Source organism: Microtus pennsylvanicus, assembly GCF_037038515.1.
Source record: "Microtus pennsylvanicus isolate mMicPen1 chromosome Y unlocalized genomic scaffold, mMicPen1.hap1 SUPER_Y_unloc_3, whole genome shotgun sequence".
NCBI lineage: Eukaryota > Metazoa > Chordata > Mammalia > Rodentia > Cricetidae > Microtus > Microtus pennsylvanicus.
Genome location: NW_027460881.1, coordinates 1,301,435 through 1,326,095, shown reverse-complemented (window position 1 = coordinate 1,326,095; position 24,661 = coordinate 1,301,435).

The window sequence follows — 24,661 nt, the reverse complement described above, 5'->3', positions numbered from 1 at the left end:
TCATTTGATGAAAGTGTTAATTCGTACTGGCTGTAAGTCAAAGGATGTTTGATCTCCACTAGAGCATGTTGCTTAGTGAAAAGTGTCTCCGCTCAGTTGCTCTCTCCAGCAAGTTGGACATCAAGCTACCTACTTAGTTTTGCCAGAATTCTGTATGCCACCTACTTTGTCATGCCTGGATTCGGTATGCCTTGAACTCTCATAGGTCTTATCCATGCCATCCAACCCTTGTCAGTTCATTTAAATAATTGCCCTGCCATACCTGGAAAACAGTGTTCCCTTTCATTGATCATGTTCTGTAGTACTTGGGCAATAAAACTCATGAACACACTCACCCACACACAGGATAAGCATGTACATATGAAGCCCACTAGTGTGTGACATGCACACATATGATGAATGCACCGAACTCCATAATATCAGTAAATTAGGGAATCCATGATGCTAGGTGGAGTCTGGCAAAGACCCCACACACCCATCAAACCGCCAAACACCTGTATGGTACTGATGTCTGACTCCCATCCTGTAAGGAACCTTCCATCCTGTAACTGGGCTATTTTTGGTTCCTTCATCTTCACAAACTTGGTTAAAATGTTAGAGTTGTCAAACTGGGAGTTAGGGTCCAGCATGTAGATCAGCTGTCCCAGGTCAGGTGATTTGGCTACAATTTGGGTGAGAAATTGTACCAGGGAATTCTGGTACCCCCTCTCCTCTTGTTCTCCCTGTCCTCATCATCACTCTTGTGGGTGGGCCTGGAGCACAAAGAAGGTAAAATGGAATAAGCCTCCTCCTTAGTGGAAAACCTTGTCAATCCTTAATTTGACCTGACTCTCTGAGGGAATGCAGCACATTTTTTCCTACTAGGTCTCCTCATTCATTGGTTCACTCAATTTTCTAATGAATGATTGAATTCATCCATTCTTCCTTGTCTCTCTCTCTTCTTTCTTCCCTTCTTCCATTTCCCCCTTGATTGTAGAAATTTGAGCAGCAGGGCTGCATCCCCATGGGGCCGCCTTGTAAGGTCAGGCTCCGAAACAACAACACAAAATTATTCATTTAAACACTGCCTGCCCCATTATTTTCAGCCTCTTAACCCATGTCTAATAATGTATGTTGCAGCACGAGGTGCGCTTAGAAGGAAAGATTTAGCATGTCTGACCTGGTGGCTGGCTGTATCGCCATCTGCCTCAGAGTGCAGAGCTACCATTTCTGCCCATGGGAGATGTGCATGGCATCTCTAAGCTCAATTCCTATTCCTCCCAGCATTCTCTTATGTTTATTCCACCCACCTATGTTCTAACCTTTCAGGCCAAACAGTTTCTTTATTTAATTAACCAATGACCTATACTCCATCATTACTCCTATTTCTGTTTAAACAAGAATGGAATCTTTAATTTTAACATAGCAAAATTACATATAACACAAAAGTTATCAAGCAAGAATTACAGTTACAATATTTATATCTATTTTATCTTTTATCATAACAATGGAAAACTATAACTATCTATCTATTTTTCAATTCCATCAGAGACTCCAGAATAATACAGTATTACCTAAGCAAACAAAAAGTAAGCCATTTTCAAACTCTAGAAATGACAGAGACATCTCGCTGCCTGGACAGTCACCCAAAGTTCCTCTGTACCGTTGGGGTTTCCATCCTCAGCCTACAGGCCCATAGTTTCCAGCAGACATTTCCATGAAGCAGGAAATTTCAAAGGCAGTCACTATCTGCTTGTCTTGAAGAATGTTTGCTGACCCTTTCCTGAATCAGGAACACGAAAAGATCATCTCGCCTTTAGGCAAGTTCAGTAGTCCTCTCTCTGAGTGTTTTCTGTGTACAGTTTATGCAACAATCCAGGCAAGAGCAGTTTCTTCCCCAAATGGCTATCAAACTCCATAAGGATCCTCTTTGATGCCCATCTTCTTCCTGAAGTAGATATGTGCTGCCAAGAGTAGAGTGTCTCACTGTCATGAAAAACCCTAAGGTACTAAAACATTAAATAGCCTATTTTGTAGTCTAGAGAGATATGAATAATGCCTATCTAACTGAAATATATATATCTATGTAGCTAGAAAATCTAACTAACATGGCTACAAACTTGACTATTATTAATGATTATCCATTAATAACCTATATACATTATATTTTTAAATGAACTACACAATCACAATACCTTAATGAAGATCAAAAATGCATGTACATATAAAAAAAATTGACCTAAAATCTCTATCAGTAAAGCAAAATCTATACTAATGCAAATATTCATATCTATATCACATCCCACTTTAAATGTAAAAGAACGTTTATAAGCCATATTTGGGAACGTGGGTGCAGTTTTTTCTCTCCAAAATGCTTCCTGCTGAATGGTGGCATCATTATTGATTTATCTCAGTTGGCAGTTGAGCGAAGCAATTTTTTAAAGGTGTTCACAGCAACCTTTAAGTAGGGCGTGGTCCATCCTACCATATTAGGATAGAGGCATCCACAGACTATCACCCTCTGTGAAAACAAAATAGAAACTCCTTTCCAAAGCATCATGTCCTTAGATCCAAATTTCAAAGTCAAGGCATTTTCAAAATATCTACGTTGGATTATTTCAGCAGCTTTTATAAAGAAACTTCTTTGAGCAGCTATTGCTACTGCCTCAAAATTCAAATGATTCAAAAAGAGCATAATAGCATACAATATCAAAATTCGCTGTGAATTTTCCATCGTTGTGTGCTTCAATTTAACCTCTATTTTGTTTATTTTTCCTTTTTATTTTTTGCCTTTTGAGACAGGTTCTCTGTATCTTTGACCTGGAATAACTCTGTATACCTGTCTGTCCTTGAAGTCTCAGAGATCTGCCTCTCTCTGCCTTTCAGGCATTGGGATTAAAGGTGTATGCTACTACACATTGAACTCACAAAGATCTGTTTGTCTCTGCCTTCAAGGCACTGGGATTAAAGGCGTATGCTACCTCACCTTGAAGGTACAGAGGTCAATCTCCCTCTGCCTCCCATGTGTTGGGTTTACAGGTGTGTACTGCCACACCCAACAACTCTCTTCCTTTTTTTAACTTTAAGAACTTCAAATTTTAGCCTGCACATATTTTTAACACACTGTAAATCATTTAAAAATTTTCTTTGTCTTTGAATCTCTCTTTACTCTATTTCTCTCTCTGTTTTTCTGACCACATGAGTCTTTCATTTACCAAGCAATCTCAGTAGGACTAAAGCCGTGGCTTTGCTGGCCAGATGTAGCCCATTCCTTAGCTTTCTGCCATTCCAACCTTGTGGCTGAGGTACCGAACAGAGCCGCATTCAGTGCCACAAGTCTACAGTGTTTCAAGGTCCTTGCCATCATATGGCTGCAACAGACAACACTCAAGCCCTCTTTCTGTAGCTGGCCATCCTTCCTCAAACAGTCAGAGTTTGCCCAGGCAGGATGGCCCAGAAAGCCGGCATTTTAAAACAACACAGTTTTTTTTCCTGCTACTGCTGAAAACATACAAGCATTCAGTTGGCTTTTATCAACACCATTTAAATGTTGTGTGGCAGGACCTCTTAAGGGCTGCAGGGTTTTGCAGCTGAAGCTGAGTCAGCAAGCCTCTTTTAGATGAGAGCCCTTGCTTTCTTCTAGCAAGCAGAGCAGACCGAGAAATCCCTGCTACCAAGAAAACATGCTTTACTCTTTCCCAAGCTTTCTCAGGCTTTCAGTGGATTCAGTTGTCCACAAGGCTGCAAGCCATTCTGTAGTTATTTGAGCAGCGAGGCTGTGTCCCCAGCACCACGGCCGCATGAAGGTTATGCCTGAAATAAATACACAAAAACTGTATTCTTTTAAACACTGCTGGCCCATTAGATTCAGCATTTTAACCCATTTCTAATAATCAGTGTAGTATAACGAGGTGCACTTACCAGGAAAAATTCAGCATGTCTGACATGGTGGCTGGCTGCATCGACATCTGCCTCAGAGAGCAGAGCTATGGCATCTGCCGGGGAGAGGGGAGCATGGCTTCTCTGAGCTCACTACCTCTTCCTCCCGGCATTCTATTTTCTTTACTCCACCTACCTATGTTCTAACCTATCAGCTGAAGCGGATTCTTTCTTTAATTAATCAATAAACTCCTTCTGTCACTTTATCCTTTCAACAGCTTGCCCATAGAAATCTCCCATGTGTCTTCTGTTGTATAATCTTTCATTTGTAAAGAACTTGCACTCTCAGGGGAGGATTTTTCTGACATCTCTGTGGATGGAGATCATATGAGGAAGATCAGATGAGCAACCATGACAACTCTAATGCTGTAGAGTTAGGTGGACCAGAGATTGATGGCTGACATTCCTGTGCTATGCATCAGATGCCCCTGAACTCTGGCCCTGTTGACAGACAGGCAGACATCAAGTTGGTCACACATACTTAACTCATTCAGGTTCACAGATACTGTAAATGGAGTTTTAATTCTTCTCCTAAACTAATAAAAAAACCAAGATTAGGAGAAGAGAAGAGCCTGAGTAAGGCCTCAAAATGGGTCATTTTGCAAAGGAAAGGTTACCTGCCTCCATGTATGCTGTCTCCCCTTCTTAGTCAAATCCATCCTTCCAGTGTCTAGCTAACAGCTAACCATAGGATTGAACCCAACTGCCTTTGATTTCTGAAATAAGTGCTGTCCCCTTAAGGTCTCATAACAGCACAGGAAGGTTTGTAAGACTGTCCCAGCAACAATTTAAAGCAATTCTAGGACACCAAAGATGCAGCAAATTTGGGTAATTGGTAATATAGATCGTTCCGATGGGAAAAAATAATGTAGCATTAAAAAAAAAACAGATTGGTGTACTCAAGATGAATTTATGTGATATGGCACACACAGGCTTCTGGTTCTGAATACTTCATGCTCGGTGGGTTTTGGAGATTGTCGTGACCCTGAACCTAGCTGGAGGCTTTGGGGCCTTGAAAGGACAAGACTTAATATTTCAGGACATCCTTGTACTTGGTGCCCACTGTTTACTGATTTCCTTACAGAGAATGAGCAGCCATCTACTCCTGCTGCCATGCCTTCCCCACATGAACAGAGAGAAGACCCTATACACACAGGTCGCTTGTATCACATGTGAAGGCATAAGTCACAAACAAACTCCCACAGCAGTTTAGAATTGTGATTAATAGAATGATTAGTTCTTGAAAGGGGAAAAACTTAGAGATCACAATCCCTGACAAAAGCCCTCTGCAGGATCAGAAAAGGAGCCTAGTAGCCGGAAGGGAAGCTCAAGCAAGAGATCAAGCTGAAGGTAGAAGTTGCTTTTTAAAAGAGAGAGAGACCACAACTCAATGGGCTGGTATCTCAGTGGCTATTCAGGAAACATCACAGAGAAAGGATCTGCTTCATGCATGAGAGTCACCGATGATTTCCCTTTAAGAAAAAAACCCATCAAAACTCCCAATAACATCATCAGCATTCAACAACATGTCTATGATTTCTTTGCCTTGCTTTTGATTGTGCAGTAAATGATGCTGATAGTTAATCTGTGCAATTATGCAAATTTCCTTGTAACTGACTAGACAGAATTGACAGGTTATCTTAAACACAGCAGGGAGTCACTCTACGATGAAACTGTTTCATCATCACCTGTGTGACAGTGACATAATTAAGATCTTTCCTTTGTCTATAAATCTCATTATGTTCAACATGATATGTTGTCATACAGATTTCTTAGGGTTTTGTCCCACTGGTGGTTTCCTTGGTATGCTTACATAATTTTTGCCAGATCCAATCAGTTTTGCCATGCACTCTCAGCTCCACGTCATTGTGTTCATCTTATGTTCCAGTCCAGGCATTTTAGACCTCTTGTAACTGTTGTAAGATTATTTCATGTTCCACCTAAATGATTTAGGATTTTATTTAGGCTGGGTTTTATCTTCCATCACTGAGTTCATTGACTTTCCTTGGATGAAATTCCTGGGACACTGAGCCTAACTCCTTGGGGATTCCTCCAGTTATTTCTCCTTTCTTAGATAGTTTACACTCTCACTATTACTGTGAGAGTGTTTCTGTAGCAAATATTCTTCTCAAGATGAGAAGAAACTTCAATATTACAATCCATTTGTTATTGTGATTTATATACACATACACAAACACACACAAGTTAATGCACATACACTGATGATATCTCAATTTATGGGGCCATTCTGGGGATGTCAAGATCGATATCTCTCGAGTGGTTCTCAGAAGGCCATAGGGTGACCCTCTCTAGGTACTTAAGCAGGGAGGAGAAGTTGACCGCACTGTGACATGTCCCTAGGAACTATGTGTGCCTTGTCCCATAGTCAGACTGATGACTGACTATCTTGAAAACCACCATGGAACTTTTGTTTGGCAAATGATGGAGATCAAGTCAGGGTCAAAATCAGAAACCTAGATGGAGCTTCCAAGCTCCAGTGGAAGAGCAGATGGATGGAGAAAAAGAGCAAGGATGTCAGGAATATAAGGGCTTGGTCCACACTATGAGACACTGTGCCTGAACTAAGGGGATTTCAACTAATCCAGTGACCTGGGAATGAAAGAACATGGGATCAAACTGGAAGCTCTGAATGTGGCTGACAATTGGGGCAGACGGAGAAGCCAAAGATAATGGCACTTGCAATTGTCTGCATATCATACACTGGCTTTTTGTGATCATATTTTTTGTGGATGCATACCTTGCTAAATCTGGATGGATGAAGGGTGGGCTTGGACTTCCCACAGCTCAAAGTACACTGCCCTCTATTTGGACTGGTGTTTGAGTGGAGAGGTTTATTTGCAGAGCAAGAAGAATGTGGGAGGAGGAAGAGAAGTGGAAAGTTTGATAATTATTATTATGAAGTAATGGAAAAATCAATAGAAAATAACCAATGAGGACATTGGAGCTAGGAAAAAAAAACATTCATGTGAGTTGTTGACTCAGACCAAAAATTATTTTACAGAAAAAAAAAAAGGGGGGTTGAGTTACTTGGAAAATATGACTCAAGTAATTGGGAAGAAGACGGGGGTTTTTATTTTGGGTCTTCATGGGGCTGTATGAGCAGCATTTTAGGACCTGTATGCTGGATATTTCTGGGGGTTAGTAGGAAAGAAACCTGGCTAGGAGGAGTTTTATGACATAAGTAGGGCCTTGATGATGTCACAAAGCTTTGGTTGGGGCTGGCAACTCTGTTCCTCATGAAGCACTAGTCTTCTGTGAAGGTGGGCTTACTATCTTCACCGTGGCTGAGGAGGTCAGTTCAGCTCTTGGGCTCCATAACTGTCCAACCGAATTTCCAGAAGTTGGAATCTAGAGAGCCAAGATATTTTCTTTTGGTAAATATGTTTAGGAAGCAACTAGGACCTCTGTAGTCAAAGAAAGGTTTCTTTCAAATCTGCTCTGGGTCCAAAATTTATGTCGTTAACAGCTCCTATATTTGATAGCTGGGGGACGGTTAATGTCGGGTATTCTCCCCACTCTATCTTTGCTAAACATGTCCAATCCCTCAGTCCACTTAAATGGCAAAGATCCTCTTTGTCCATATGTGTTTTAAAAGATAATTATTTCCAATAGGTGCTGTTGCACAGATTAATGTTTCTTTCTTTTGGCAGTTTGACTCACAGTACTCACTTCTCTAATGAAGATACAGAATATCTTTATGTAATCAACCTGGATCTGGATCAGGAGACACAATAGAGAGAGCCAGTGGACTGGAGTGCCATGACCCTGGGCAGGTGGTTATAGATCAGCCAACTAACCAGTAGCTTGAGTGGTAAGTAGAGAAGTGGCTGTTCGTTGAATTCTTTGCCATCTGTTCAGATATTTCTTTCTCACTTTAGGTATAGGCATAGCTTCCTCTCTCATTGATATAGTAAGTCAGGAAGTAGGTTTCTCAGTAGAGGTCAATTGCATTTTGCAGCAGGAATATGTCTCTGATACACATATACTGAGCTGTAGACAAGAGTTTGATAATTTTCCTATTAATTTCTTAAGAACATATTCCCTTTAGGTATCCAAATCTATTCAGCCCTGCCTTTTTCACCTGCTCCAAAGTTATTCCTAAAAAGAGCCTTGACCTCACATCCTCACCTTCTTATCCTTGCAGGCACTTATGGTGGAGGAAACCACTTTGTGTCTGATTTAAACTGAAGAGTTCTTCCTATGCAGAGATTGGCAGCTATGAAGCCCAAGCACAGAAACAGAGCCAAGAGACAGTGGAACAGGAGTGCTGTGGCCTATCTCAGAAAGTGTCCCGCCATGATGAAGATGCCTCTTAGTATGAGTTGCATGCCACATCTCCAGAAGAAATGGGCCATCGCTCCAGAAGCAAAAACTTAGTAAGCCTTTTGAGGCCCTGGAGAATATTGTTGGCCGCAGAATTTCTCATGGCTGGAAGGAAGCCAATGAACCAGTCACCCATTGGAAAGCCATCATTCTAGATCAACTGCCAACATATCCCTCTCTCTATTTGTTGAAATATGATGGGATTGATTGTGTCTATGGCTTGGAGCTTCATAGTGATGAAAGGATTTTAAACCTGAAGATCCTGCCTAATAATGTGCCATTTCCTCAGGTGACAGACACTCATCTCTCAAACACCATAGTTGGCAGAGCAGTGAAACATACATTCATGGGCACAAATGGCTCTAAGAATGACTGGAACGGGATGGTCCTAGAAGAGGTGCCAATCATGAAGACCTGGTTTTATATTACCTACAAGAAAGATCCGGTCTTGTACATTTACCACCTCCTGGATGACTACCTGGAAGGCAACCTCCACATCATGCCAGGCTCTAAGGAAGAGTGGAGTGGCGTGGTCCCAGATGAGGTGCAGGCCATGACGACCTGTTTCTACATTGTCAACGAGAATGATCCGGTCCTGTACCTCTACCACCATCATGATGATTCCATTGAAGGCAACCTCCACATCACGCCTGAATGTCCTCCAGTAGAGGTGACTTTGGAATTAGGCAGGGATTCCTTGGAGGGCAAAAGAGTGCAGTACAACAAAAAAGATGGAACCCAAGAGATAGGTAAAATTATTTGCCAAGTTCCCAACAAACCTTCTGTGTATTTCATCAAGTTTGATAATGACTTCCATATCTATGTCTATGATTTGGTGAAGATCTGTTAAAGTGAAATTCTCAAATTTTGAGGGGCAGACTTAATTCTCTCTTTGGGAACGTGTTTTTTTCAGAGATACCTCAGGTCTTCTATGAATCCTGGTATCTTTTCCAATGGATTATTCTTTCTCAAAGAATAAAAATTTGTTAACATGTTGTGTTATTTGGTCAATGATGGATTGTGTTTGGTGGATGGGGCATCACAGAAATACATGCCTCAAAACAAAGCAGGATTTATGGTCTTTTCCGCTTGGAGAGTAAAGGACTGGGGATGCGTGGTGTGGTAAAGGACTATATGGCTGTCAAGGAAGCAGTGGAGAGGGGACAAAAAGTTGTATGATCTCGGGGCGGTACAAAGCTTGAGGGAAAACCATGTCAAATGGAAAGATGTGACCGATATCAGCGTGAGGTATTGGGACTTAAGAGGATAAAGAGTAGATTAATCAGGAAGGGACACAAATGTCTACTCAAACTCAGAGAAAATTAGGTTTCATTTGATGAATGGTTTAATTCGTACTGGCTGTAAGTCAAAGGATGTTTGATCTCCACTAGAGCATGTTGCTTAGTGAAAAGTGTCTCCGCTCAGTTGCTCTCTCCAGCAAGTTGGACATCAAGCTACCTACTTAGTTTTGCCAGAATTCTGTATGCCACCTACTTTGTCATGCCTGGATTCGGTATGCCTTGAACTCTCATAGGTCTTATCCATGCCATCCAACCCTTGTCAGTTCATTTAAATAATTGCCCTGCCATACCTGGAAAACAGTGTTCCCTTTCATTGATCATGTTCTGTAGTACTTGGGCTATAAAACTCATGAACACACTCACCCACACACAGGATAAGCATGTACATATGAAGCCCACTAGTGTGTGACATGCACACATATGATGAATGCACCGAACTCCATAATATCAGTAAAGTAGAGAATCCATGATGCTAGGTGGAGTCTGGCAAAGACCCCACACACCCATCAAACCGCCAAATACCAGTATGGTACTGATGTCTGACTCCCATCCTGTAAGGAACCTGCCATCCTGTAACTGGGCTATTTTTGGTTCCTTCATCTTCACAAACTTGGTTAAAATGTTAGAGTTGTCAAACTGGGAGTTAGGGTCCAGCATGTAGATCAGCTGTCCCAGGTCAGGTGATTTGGCTACAATTTGGGTGAGAAATTGTACCAGGGAATTCTGGTACACCCTCTCCTCTTCTTCTCCCTGTCCTCATCATCACTCTTGTGGGTGGACCTGGAGCACAAAGAAGGTAAAATGGAATAAGCCTCCTCCTTAGTGGACAACCTTGTCAATCCTTAATTTGACCTGACTCTCTGAGGGAATGCAGCACATTTTTCCTACTAGGTCTCCTCATTCATTGGTTCACTCATTTTTCCAAGGAATGATTGAATTCATCCATTCTTCCTTGTCTCTCTCTCTTCTTTCTTCCCTTCTTCCATTTCCCCCTTGATTGTAGAAATTTGAGCAGCAGGGCTGCATCCCCATGGGGCTGCCTTGTAAGGTTATGCTCCGAAACAACAACACAAAACTATTCATTTCAACACTGCCTGCCCCATTATTTTCAGCCTCTTAACCCATGTCTAATAATGTATGTTGCAGCACGAGGTGCGCTTAGAAGGAAAGATTTAGCATGTCTGACCTGGTGGCTGGCTGTATCGCCATCTGCCTCAGAGTGCAGAGCTACCATTTCTGCCCATGGGAGAGGTGCATGGCATCTCTAAGCTCAATTCCTATTCCTCCCAGCATTCTCTTATGTTTATTCCACCCACCTATGTTCTAACCTTTAAGGCCAAACAGTTTCTTAGTTTAATTAACCAATGACCTATACTCCATCATTACTCCTATTTCTGTTTAAACAAGAACGGAATCTTTAATTTTAACATAGCAAAATTACATATAACAAAACAGTTATCAAGCAAGAATTACAGTTACAATATTTATATCTATTTTACCTTTTATCATAACAATGGAAAACTATAACTATCTATCTATTCTTCAACTCCATCAGAGACTCCAGAATAATACAGTATTACCTAAGCAAACAAAAAGTAAGCCATTTTCAAACTCTAGAAATGACAGAGACATCTCGCTGCCTGGACAGTCACCCAAAGTTCCTCTGTACCGTTGGTGTTTCCATCCTCAGCCTACAGGCCCATAGTTTCCAGCAGACATTTCCATGAAGCAGGAAATTTCAAAGGCAGTCACTATCTGCTTGTCTTGAAGAATGTTTTGCTGACCCTTTCCTGAATCAGGAACACGAAAAGATCATCTCACCTTTAGGCAAGTTCAGTAGTCCTCTCTCTGAGTGTTTTCTTTGTACAGTTTATGCAACAATCCAGGCAAGAGCAGTTTCTTCCCCAAATGGCTATCAAACTCCATAAGGATCCTCTGTGATGCCCATCTTCTTCCTGAAGTAGATATGTGCTGCCAAGAGTAGAGTGCCTCACTGTCATGAAAAACCCTAAGGTACTAAAACATTAAATAGCCTATTTTGTAGTCTAGAGAGATATGAATAATGCCTATCTAACTGAAATATATATATCTATGTAGCTAGAAAATCTAACTAACATGACTACAAACTTGACTATTATTAATGATTATCCATTAATAACCTATATACATTATATTTTTAAATGAACTACACAATCACAATACCTTAATTAATATCAAAAATGAATATACATATAACAAAATTGACCTAAAATGTCTATCAGAAAAGCAAAATCTATACTAATGCAAATATTCATATTTATATCACATCCCACTTTAAATGTAAAAGAACATTTATAAGCCATATTTGGGAACGTGGGTGAAGTTTTTTCTCTCCAAAATGCTTCCTGCTGAATGGTGGTATCATTATTGATTGATCTCAGTTGGCAGTTGAGCGAAGCAATTTTTTAAAGGTGTTCACAGCAACCTTTAAGTAGGGCGTGGTCCATCCTACCATATTAGGATAGAGGCATCCACAGACTATCACCCTCTGTGAAAACAAAATAGAAACTCCTTTCCAAAGCATCATGTCCTTAGATCCAAATTTCAAAGTCAAGGCATTTTCAAAATATCTATGTTGGATTATTTCAGCAGCTTTTATAAAGAAACATCTTTTAGCAGCTATTGCTACTGCCTCAAAATTCAAATGATTCAAAAAGAGCATAATAGCATACAATATCAAAATTCGCTGTGAATTTTTGTGCGCTTCACTTTAACCACTATTTTGATTATTTTCCTTTTTATTTTTTTGCCTTTTGAGACAGGTTCTCTGTATCTTTGACCTGGAATAACTCTGTATACCTGTCTGTCCTTGAAGTCTCAGAGATCTGCCTCTCTCTGCCTTTCAGGCATTGGGATTAAAAGTGTATGCTACTACACATTGAACTCACAAAGATCTGTTTGTCTCTGCCTTCAAGGCACTGGGATTAAAGCCGTGTACTACCTCACCCTGAAGGTACAGAGGTCAATCTCCCTCTGGCTCCCATGTGTTGGGTTTACAGGTTTGTACTACCACACCCAACAACTCTCTTCTTTTTTTTAACTTTAAGAACTTCAAATTTTAGCCTGCACATATTTTTAACACACTGTAAATAATTTAAAAATTTTCTTTGTCTTTGAATCTCTCTTTACTCTATTTCTCTCTCTGTTTTTCTGACCACATGAGTCTTTCATTTACCAAGCAATCTCAGTAGGACTAAAGCCGTGGCTTTGCTGGCCAGATGTAGCCCATTCCTTAGCTTTCTGCCATTCCAACCTTGTGGCTGAGGTACCGAACAGAGCCGCATTCAGTGCCACAAGTCTACAGTGTTTCAGGTTCCTTGCCATCAAAGAGGCTGCAACAGACAACACTCAAGCCCTCTTTCTGTAGCTGGCCCTCCTTCATCAAACAGTCAGAGATTGCCCAGGCAGGATGGCCCAGAAATCTGGCATTTTAAAACAACACAGTTTTTTTCCCTTCTACTCCTGAAAACATACAAGCATTCAGTTGGCTTTTATCAACACCATTTAAATGTTTTGTGGCAGGACCTCTTAAGGGCTGCAGGGTTTTGCAGCTGAAGCTGAGTCAGCAATCCTCTTTTAGATGAGAGCCCTTGCTTTCTTCTAGCAAGCAGAGCAGACCGAGAAATCGCTGCTACCAAGAAAACATGCTTTACTCTTTCCCAAGCTTTCTCAGGCTTTCAGTGGATTCAGTTGTCCACAAGGCTGCAAGCCATTCTGTAGTTATTTGAGCAGCGAGGCTGTGTCCCCAGCACCACGGCCGCATGAAGGTTATGCCTGAAATAAATACACAAAAACTGTATTCTTTTAAACACTGCTGGCCCATTAGATTCAGCATTTTAACCCATTTCTAATAATCAGTGTAGTATAACGAGTTGCACTTACCAGGAAAAATTCAGCATGTCTGACATGGTGGCTGGCTGCATCGACATCTGCCTCAGAGAGCAGAGCTATGGCATCTGCCGGGAAGAGGGGAGCATGGCTTCTCTGAGCTCACTACCTCTTCCTCCCGGCATTCTATTTTGTTTACTCCACCTACCTATGTTCTAACCTATCAGCTGAAGCGGATTCTTTCTTTAATTAATCAATAAACTCCTTCTGTCACTTTATCCTTTCAACAGCTTGCCCATAGAAATCTCCCATGTGTCTTCTGTTGTATAATCTTTCATTTGTAAAGAACTTGCACTCTCAGGGGAGGATTTTTCTGACATCTCTGTGGATGGAGATCATATGAGGAAGATCAGATGAGCAACCATGACAACTCTAATGCTGTAGAGTTAGGTGGACCAGAGATTGATGGCTGACATTCCTGTGCTATGCATCAGATGCCCCTGAACTCTGGCCCTGTTGACAGACAGGCAGACATCAAGTTGGTCACACATACGTAACTCATTCAGGTTCACAGATACTGTAAATGGAGTTTTAATTCTTCTCCTAAACTAATAAAAATCCAAGATTAAGAGCAGAGAAGAGCCTGAAGTAAGGCCTCAAAATGGGTCATTTTGCAAAGGAAAGGTTACCTGCCTCCATGTATGCTGTCTCCCTTTCTTAGTCAAATCCATCCTTCCAGTGTCTAGCTAACAGCTAACCATAGGATTGAACCCAACTGCCTTTGATTTCTGAAATAAGTGCTGTCCCCTTAAGGACTCATAACAGCACAGGAAGGTTTGTAAGACTGTCCCAGCAACAATTTAAAGCAATTCTAGGACACCAAAGATGCAGCAAATTTGGTTAATTGGTAATATAGATCGTTCTGATGGGACAAAATAATTTAGAATTAAAAAAAAAAAAACAGATTGGTGTACTCACGATGAATTTATGTGATATGGCACACACAGGCTTCTGGTTCTGAATACTTCATGCTCGGTGGGTTTTGGAGATTGTCGTGACCTTGAACCTAGCTGGAGACTTTGGGGCCTTGAAAGGACAAGACTTAATATTTCAGGACATCCTTGTACTTGGTCCCCACTGTTTACTGATTTCCTTACAGAGAATGAGCAGCCATCTACTCCTGCTGTCATGCCTTCCCCACATGAACAGAGAAGACCCTATACACACAGGTCGCTTGTATCACATGTGAAGGCATAAGTCACAAACAAACTCCCACAGCAGTTTAGAATTGTGATTAATAGAATGATTAGTTCTTGAAAGGGGAAAAACTTAGAGATCACAATCCCTTACAAAAGCCCTCTGCAGGATCAGAAAAGGAGCCTAGTAGCCGGAAGGGAAGCTCAAGCAAGAGATCAAGCTGAAGGTAGAAGTTGCTTTTTAAAAGAGATAGAGACCACAACTCAATGGGCTGGTATCTCAGTAGCTATTCAGGAAACATCACAGAGAAAAGATCTGCTTCATGCATGAGAGTCACCGATGATTTCGCTTTAAGAAAAAAACCCATCAAAACTCCCAATAACATCATCAGCATTCAACAACCTGTCTATGATATCTTTGCCTTGCCTTTGATTGTGCAGTAAATGATGCTGATAGTTAATCTGTGCAATTAATGCAAATTTCCTTGTAACTGACTAGACAGAATTGACAGGTTATCTTAAACACAGCAGGGAGTCACTCTACGATGGAACTGGTTCATCATCACCTGTGTGACAGTGACATAATTGAGATCTTTCCTTTGTCTATAAATCTCATTATGTTCAACATGATATGTTGTCATACAGATTTCTTAGGGTTTTGTCCCACTGGTGGTTTCCTTGGTATGCTTACATAATTTTTTCCAGATCCAATCAGTTTTGACATGCACTCTCAGCTCCACGTCCTTGTGTTCCCCTTATGTTCCAGTCCAGGTATTTTAGACCTCTTGTAACTGTTGTAAGAGTATCTCATGTTCCACCTAAATGATATAGGGTTTTTTTAGGCTGGGTTTTATCTTCCATCACTGAGTTCATTGACTTTCCTTGGGCGTAATTCCTGGGACACTGAGCCTAACTCCTGGGGGATTCCTCCAGTTATTTCTCCTTTCATAGATAGTTTACACTCTCACTATTACTGTGAGAGTGTTTCTGTAGCAAATATTCTTCTCAAGATGAGAAGAAACTTCAATATTACTATCCATTTGTTATTGTGATTTAAATACACACACACAAACACACACAAGTTAATTCACATACACTGATGATATCTCAATTTATGGGGCCATTCTGGGGATGTCAAGATCGATATCTCTCGAGTGGTTCTCAGAAGGCCATAGGGTGACCCTCTCTAGGTACTTAAGCAGGGAGGAGAAGTTGACCGCACTGTGACATGTCCCTAGGAACTATGTGTGCCTTGTCCCATAGTCAGACTGATGACTGACTATCTAGAAAACCACCATGGAACTTTTGTTTGGCAAATGATGGAGATCAAGTCAGGGTCAAAATCAGAAAACTAGATGGAGCTTCCAAGCTCCAGTGGAAGAGCAGATGGATGGAGAAAAAGAGCAAGGATGTCAGGAATATAAGCGCTTGGTCCACACTATGAGACACTGTGCCTGAACTAAGGGGATTTCAACTAATCCAGTGACCTGGGAATGAAAGAACATGGGATCAAACTGGAAGCTCTGAATGTGGCTGACAATTGTGGCAGACGGAGAAGCCAAAGATAATGGCACTGTCACTTGTCTGCATATCATACACTGGCTTTTTGTGATCATATTTTTTGTGGATGCATACCTTGCTAAATCTGGATGGATGAAGGGTGGGCTTGGACTTCCCACAGCTCAAAGTACCCTGCCCTCTATTTGGACTGGTGTTTGAGTGGAGAGGTTTATTTGCGGAGCAAGAAGAATGTGGGAGGAGGAAGAGAAGTGGAAAGTTTGATAATTATTATTATGAAGTAATGGAAAAATCAATAGAAAATAACCAATGAGGACATTGGAGCTAGGAAAAAAAAACATTCACGTGAGTTGTTGACTCAGACGAAAAATTATTTTACAGAAAAAAAAAACACATAAAGGGGTTGAGTTACTTGGAAAATATGACTCAAGTAATTGGGAAGAAGATTGGGGTTTTTATTTTGGGTCTTCATGGGGCTGTATGAGCAGCATTTTAGGACCTGTATGCTGGATATTTCTGGGGGTTAGTAGGGAAGAAACCTGGCTAGGAGGAGTTTTATGACATAAGTAGAGCCTTGATGATGTCACAAAGCTCTGGTTGGGGGTGGCAACTCTGTTCCACATGAAGCACTGGTCTTCTGTGAAGGTGGGCTTACTATCTTCACGGTGGCTGAGGAGGTCAGTTCAGCTCTTGGGCTCCACAACTGTTCAACCGAATTTCCAGAAGTTGGAATCTAGAGAGCCAAGATATTTTCTTTTGGTAAATATGTTTAGGAAGCAACTAGGACCTCTGTAGTCAAAGAAAGTTTTCGTTCAAATCTGCTCTGGGTCCAAAATTTATGTCGTTAACAGCTCCTATATTTGATAGCTGGGGGACGGTTAATGTCAGGTATTCTCCCCACTCTATCTTTGCTAAAATTGTCCAATTCCTCAGTCCACTTAAATGGCAAAGATCCTCTTTGTCCCTATGTGTTTTAAAAGATAATTATTTCTAATAGATGCTGTTGCACAGATTAATGTTTCTTTCTTTTGGCAGTTTGACTCACAGTACTCACTTCTCTGATGAAGATACAGAATATCTTTATGTAATCAACCTGGATCTGGATCAGGAGACACAATAGAGAGAGCCAGTGGACTGGAGTGCCATGACCTTGGGCAGGTGGTTATAGATCAGCCAACTAACCAGTAGCTTGAGTGGTAAGGAGAGGAGTGGCTGTTCTTTGAATTCTTTGCCATCTGGTCAGATATTTCTTTCTCACTTTAGGTATAGGCATAGCTTCGTCTCTCATTGATATAGTAAGTCAGGAAGTAGGTTTCTCAGTAGAGGTCAATTGCATTTTGCAGCAGGAATATGTCTCTGATACACATATACTGAGCTGTAGACAAGAGTTTGATAATTTTCCTATTAATTTCTTAAGAACATATTCCATTTAGATATCCAAATCTATTCAGCCCTGCCTTTTTCACCTGCTCCAAAGTTATTCCTAAAAAGAGCCTTGACCTCACATCCTCACCTTCTTATCCTTGCAGGCACTTATGGTGGAGGAAACCACTTTGTGTCTGATTTAAACTGAAGAGTTCTTCCTATGCAGAGATTGGCAGCTAAGAAGCCCAAGCACAGAAACAGAGCCAAGAGACAGTGGAACAGGAGTGCTGTGGCCTATCTCAGAAAGTCTCCCGCCATGAAGAAGATGCCTCTTAGTATGAGTGGCATGCCACATCTCCAGAAGAAGAATGGGCCATCGCTCCTGAAGCAAAAACTTAGTAAGCCTTTTGAGGCCCTGGAGAATATTGTTGGCCGCAGAATTTCTCATGGCTCAAGGAAGCCAATGAACCAGTCACCCATTGGAAAGCCATCATTCTAGATCAACTGCCAACATATCCCTCTCTCTATTTGTTGAAATATGATGGGATTGATTGTGTCTATGGCTTGGAGCTTCATAGTTATGAAAGGATTTTAAACCTGAAGATCCTGCCTAATAATGTGCCATTTCCTCAGGTGACAGACACTCATCTCTCAAACACCATAGTTGGCAGAGCAGTGAAACATACATTCATGGGCACAAATGGCTCTAAGAATGATTGGAACGGGATGGTCCTAGAAGAGGTGCCAATCATGAAGACCTGGTTTTATATTACCTACAAGAAAGATCCGGTCTTGTACATTTACCACCTCCTGGATGACTACCTGGAAGGCAACCTCCACATCATGCCAGGCTCTAAGGAAGAGTGGAGTGGCGTGGTCCCAGATGAGGTGCAGACCATAACGACCTGTTTCTACTTTGTCAACGAGAATGATCCGGTCCTGTACCTTTACCACCATCATGATGATTCCATTGAAGGCAACCTCCACATCACGCCTGAATGTCCTCCAGTAGAGGTGACTTTGGAATTAGGCAGGGATTCCTTGGAGGGCAAAAGAGTGCAGTACAACAAAAAAGATGGAACCCAAGAGATAGGTAAAATTATTTGCCAAGTTCCCAACAAACCTTCTGTGTATTTCATCAAGTTTGATAATGACTTCCATATCTATGTATATGATTTGGTGAAGATCTGTTAAAGTGAAATTCTCAAATTTTGAGGGGCAGACTTAATGCTCTCTTTGGGAATGTGTTTTTTCAGAGATACCTCAGGTCTTCTATGAATCCTGGTATCTTTTCCAATGGATTATTCTTTCTCAAAGAATAAAAATTTGTTAACATGTTGTGTTATTTGTTCAACGATGGATTGTGTTTGGTGGATGGGGCATCACAGAAATACATGCCTCAGAACAAAGCAGGATTTATGGTCTTTTCCCCTTGGAGAGTAAAGGACTGGGGATGCGTGGTGTGGTAAAGGACAAGATGGCTGTCAAAGAAGCAGTGGGGAGGGGACAAAAAGTTGTATGATCTCGGGGCGGTATGAAGCTTGAGGGAAAACCATGTCAAATTGAAAGATGTGACCGATATCAGCGTGAGGTATATGGACTTAAGAGGATAAAGAGTAGATTAATCAGGAAGGGACACAAATGTATACTCAAAATCAGAGAAAATTAGGTTTCATTTGATGAATGGTTTAATTCATACTGGCTGTAAGTCAAAGGATGTTTGATCTCCACTAGAGCATGTTGCTTAGTGAAAAGTGTCTCTGCTCAGTTGCTCTTCTCCAGTAAGTTGGACATCAAGCTACCTACTTAGTTTTGCCAGAATTCTGTCTGCCACCTACTTTGTCATGCCTGGATTCGGTATGCCTTGAACTCTCATAGGTCTTATCCATGCCATCCAACCCTTGTCAGTTCATTTAAATAATTGCCTTGCCATATCTGGAAACAGTGTTCCCTTTCATTGATCATGTTCTGTAGTACTTGGGCTATAAAACTCATGAACACACTCACCCACAAACAGGATAAACATGTACATATGTTGCCCACTAGTGTGTGACATGCACACATATGATGAATGCACCGAACTCCATAATATCAGTAAAGTAGGGAATCCATGATGCTAGGTGGAGTCTGGCAAAGACCCCACACACCCATCAAACCGCCAAATACCAGTATGGTACTGATGTCTGACTCCCATCCTGTAAGGAACCTGCCATCCTGTAACTGGGCTATTTTTGGTTCCTTCATCTTCACAAACTTGGTTAAAATGTTAGAGTTGTCAAACTGGGAGTTAGGGTCCAGCATGTAGATCAGCTGTCCCAGGTCAGGTGATTTGGCTACAATTTGGGTGAGAAATTGTACCAGGGAATTCTGGTACACCCTCTCCTCTTCTTCTCGCTGTCCTCATCATCACTCTTGTGGGTGGGCCTGGAGCACAAAGAAGGTAAAATGGAATAAGCCTCCTCCTTAGTGGAAAACCTTCTCAATCCTTAATTTGACCTGACTCTCTGAGGGAATGCAGCACATTTTTTCTTACTAGGTCTCCTCATTCATTGGTTCCCTCATTTTTCCAATGAATGATTGAATTCATCCATTCTTCCTTGTCTCTCTCTCTTCTTTCTTCCCTCCTTCCATTTCCCCCTTGATTGTAGAAATTTGAGCACCAGGGCTGCATCCCCATGCGGCCGCCTTGTAAGGTTATGTTCCGAAATAACAACACAAAATTATTCATTTCAACACTGCCTGCCCCATTATTTTCAGCCTCTTAACCCATGTCTAATAATGTATGTTGCAGCACGAGGTGCGCTTAGAAGGAAAGATTTAGCATGTCTGACCTGGTGGCTGGCTGTATCGCCATCTGCCTCAGAGTGCAGAGCTACCATTTCTGCCCATGGGAGAGGTGCATGGCATCTCTAAGCTCAATTCCTATTCCTCCCAGCATTCTCTTATGTTTATTCCACCCACCTATGTTCTAACCTTTCAGGCCAAACAGTTTCTTTATTTAATTAACCAATGACCTATACTCCATCATTACTCCTATTTCTGTTTAAACAAGAACGGAATCTTTAACTTTAACATAGCAAAATTACATATAACAAAACAGTTATCAAGCAAGAATTACAGTTACAATATTTATATCTATTTTATCTTTTATCATAACAATGGAAAACTATAACTATCTATCTATTCTTCAACTCCATCAGAGACTCCAGAATAATACAGTATTACCTAAGCAAACAAAAAGTAAGCCATATTCAAACTCTAGAAATGACAGAGACATCTCGCTGCCTGGACAGTCACCCAAAGTTCCTCTGTACTGTTGGTGTTTCCATCCTCAGCCTACAGGCCCATAGTTTCCAGCAGACATTTCCATGAAGCAGGAAATTTCAAAGGCAGTCACTATCTGCTTGTCTTGAAGAATGTTTGCTGACCCTTTCCTGAATCAGGAACACGAAAAGATCATCTCACCTTTAGGCAAGTTCAGTAGTCCTCTCTCTGAGTGTTTTCTGTGTACAGTTTATGCAACAATCCAGGCAAGAGCAGTTTCTTCCCCAAATGGCTATCAAACTCCATAAGGATCCTCTTTGATGCCCATCTTCTTCCTGAAGTAGATATGTGCTGCCAAGAGTAGAGTGTCTCACTGTCATGAAAAACCCTAAGGTACTAAAACATTAAATAGCCTGTTTTGTAGTCTAGAGAGATATGAATAATGCCTATCTAACTGAAATATATATATCTCTATGTAGCTAGAAAATCTAACTAACATGACTACAAACTTGACTATTATTAATGATTATCCATTAATAACCTATATGCATTATATTTTTAAATGAACTACACAATCACAATACCTTAATTAAGATCAAAAATGCATATACATATAACAAAATTGACCTAAAATCTCTATCAGTAAAGCAAAATCTATACTAATCCAAATATTCATATCTATATCACATCCCACTTTAAATGTCAAAGAACGTTTATAAGCCATATTTGGGAACGTGGGTGCAGTTTTTTCTCTCCAAAATGCTTCCTGCTGAATGGTGGCATCATTATTGATTTATCTCAGTTGTCAGTTGAGCGAAGCAATTTTTTAAAGGTGTTCAGAGTAACCTTTAAGTAGGGTGTCGTCCATCCTACCATATTAGGATAGAGGCATCCACAGACTATCACCCTCTGTGAAAACAAAATAGAAACTCCTTTCCAAAGCATCATGTCCTTAGATCCAAATTTCAAAGTCAAGGCATTTTCAAAATATCTATGTTGGATTATTTCAGCAGCTTTTATAAAGAAACATCTTTTAGCAGCTATTGCTTCTGCCTCAAAATTCAAATGATTCAAAAAGAGCATAATAGCATACAATATCAAAATTCACTGTGAATTTTCCATCTTTGTGCGCTTCAATTTAACCTCTATTTTGTTTACTTTTCCTTTTTATTTTTTGCCTTTTGAGAAAAGGTTCTCTGTATCTTTGACCTGGAATAACTCTGTATACCTGTCTGTCCTTGAAGTCTCAGAGATCTGCCTCTCTCTGCCTTTCAGGCATTGGGATTAAAGGTGTATGCTACTACACATTGAACTCACAAAGATCTGTTTGTCTTTGCCTTCAAGGCACTGGGATTAAAGGCATGTGCTACCTCACCTTGAAGGTACAGAGGTCAATCTCCCTCTGCCTCCCATGTGTTGGGTTTACAGGTGTGTCCTACCACACCCAACAACTCTCTTCCTTTTTTTAACTTTAAGAACTTCAAATTTTAGCCTGCACATATTTTTAACACACTGTAAATCATTTAAAAAATTTCTTTGTCTTTGAATCTCTCTTTACTCTATTTCTCTCTCTGTTTTTCTGACCACATGAGTCTTTCATTTACCAAGCAATCTCAGTAGGACTAAAGCCGTGGCTTTGCTGGCCAGATGTAGCCCATTCCTTAGCTTTCTGCCATTCCAACCTTGTGGCTGAGGTACCGAACAGAGCCGCATTCAGTGCCACAAGTCTACAGTGTTTCAAGGTCCTTGCCATCAAAGAGGCTGCAACAGACAACACTCAAGCCCTCTTTCTGTAGCTGGCCCTCCTTCCTCAAACAGTCAGAGTTTGCCCAGGCAGGATGGCCCAGAATGCCGGCATTTTAAAACAACACAGTTTTTTTTCCTGCTACTGCTGAAAACATACAAGCATTCAGTTGGCTTTTATCAACACCATTTAAATGTTTTGTGGCAGGACCTCTTAAGGGCTGCAGGGTTTTGCAGCTGAAGCTGAGTCAGCAAGCCTCTTTTAGATGAGAGCCCTTGCTTTCTTCTAGCAAGCAGAGCAGACCGAGAAATCCCTGCTACCAAGAAAACATGCTTTACTCTTTCCCAAGCTTTCTCAGGCTTTCAGTGGATTCAGTTGTCCACAAGGCTGCAAGCCATTCTGTAGTTATTTGAGCAGCGAGGCTGTGTCCCCAGCACCACGGCCGCATGAAGGTTATGCCTGAAATAAATACACAAAAACTTTATTCTTTTAAACACTGCTGGCCCATTAGATTCAGCATTTTAACCCATTTCTAATAATCAGTGTAGTATAACGAGGTGCACTTACCAGGAAAAATTCAGCATGTCTGACATGGTGGCTGGCTGCATCGACATCTGCCTCAGAGAGCAGAGCTATGGCATCTGCCGGGGAGAGGGGAGCATGGCTTCTCTGAGCTCACTACCTCTTCCTCCCGGCATTCTATTTTCTTTACTACACCTACCTATGTTCTAACCTATCAGCTGAAGCGGATTCTTTCTTTAATTAATCAATAAACTTCTTCTGTCACTTTATCCTTTCAACAGCTTGCCCATAGAAATCTCCCATGTGTCTTCTGTTGTATAATCTTTCATTTGTAAAGAACTTGCACTCTCAGGGGAGGATTTTTCTGACATCTCTGTGGATGGAGATCATATGAGGAAGATCAGATGAGCAACCATGACAACTCTAATGCTGTAGAGTTAGGTGGACCAGAGATTGATGGCTGACATTCCTGTGCTATGCATCAGATGCCCCTGAACTCTGGCCCTGTTGACAGACAGGCAGACATCTAGTTGATCACACATACTTAACTCATTCAGGTTCACAGATACTGTAAATGGAGTTTTAATTCTTCTCCTAAACTAATAAAGAAACCAAGATTAGGAGAAGAGAAGAGCCTGAAGTAAGGCCTCAAAATGGGTCATTTTGCAAAGGAAAGGTTACCTGCCTCCATGTATGCTGTCTCCCTTTCTTAGTCAAATCCATCCTTTAGTTAGTGTCTAGCTAACAGCTAACCATAGGATTGAACCCAACTGCCTTTGATTTCTGAAATAAGTGCTGTCCCCTTAAGGTCTCATAACAGCACAGGAAGGTTTGTAAGACTGTCCCAGCAACAATTTAAAGCAATTCTAGGACACCAAAGATGCAGCAAATTTGGGTAATTGGTAATATAGATCGTTCCGATGGGACAAAATAATGTAGCATTAAAAAAAATACAGATTGGTGTACTCACGATGAATTTATGTGATATGGCACACACAGGCTTCTGGTTCTGAATACTTCATGCTCGGTGGGTTTTGGAGATTGTTGTGACCCTGAACCTAGCTGGAGGCTTTGGGGCCTTGAAAGGACAAGACTTAATATTTCAGGAGATCCTTGTACTTGGTCCCCACTGTTTACTGATTTCCTTACAGAGAATGAGCAGCCATCTACTCCTGCTGCCATGCCTTCCCCACATGAACAGAGAGAAGACCCTATACACACAGGTCGCTTGTATCACATGTGAAGGCATAAGTCACAAACAAACTCCCACAGCAGTTTAGAATTGTGATTAATAGAATGATTAGTTCTTGAAAGGGGAAAAACTTAGAGATCACAATCCCTGACAAAAGCCCTCTGCAGGATCAGAAAAGGAGCCTAGTAGCCGGAAGGGAAGCTCAAGCAAGAGATCAAGCTGAAGGTAGAAGTTGCTTTTTAAAAGAGAGAGAGACCACAACTCAATGGGCTGGTATCTCAGTGACTATTCAGGAAACATCACAGAGAAAGGATCTGCTTCATGCATGAGAGTCACCGATGATTTCCCTTTAAGAAAAAAACCCATCAAAACTCCCAATAACATCATCAGCATTCAACAACATGTCTATGATTTCTTTGCCTTGCCTTTG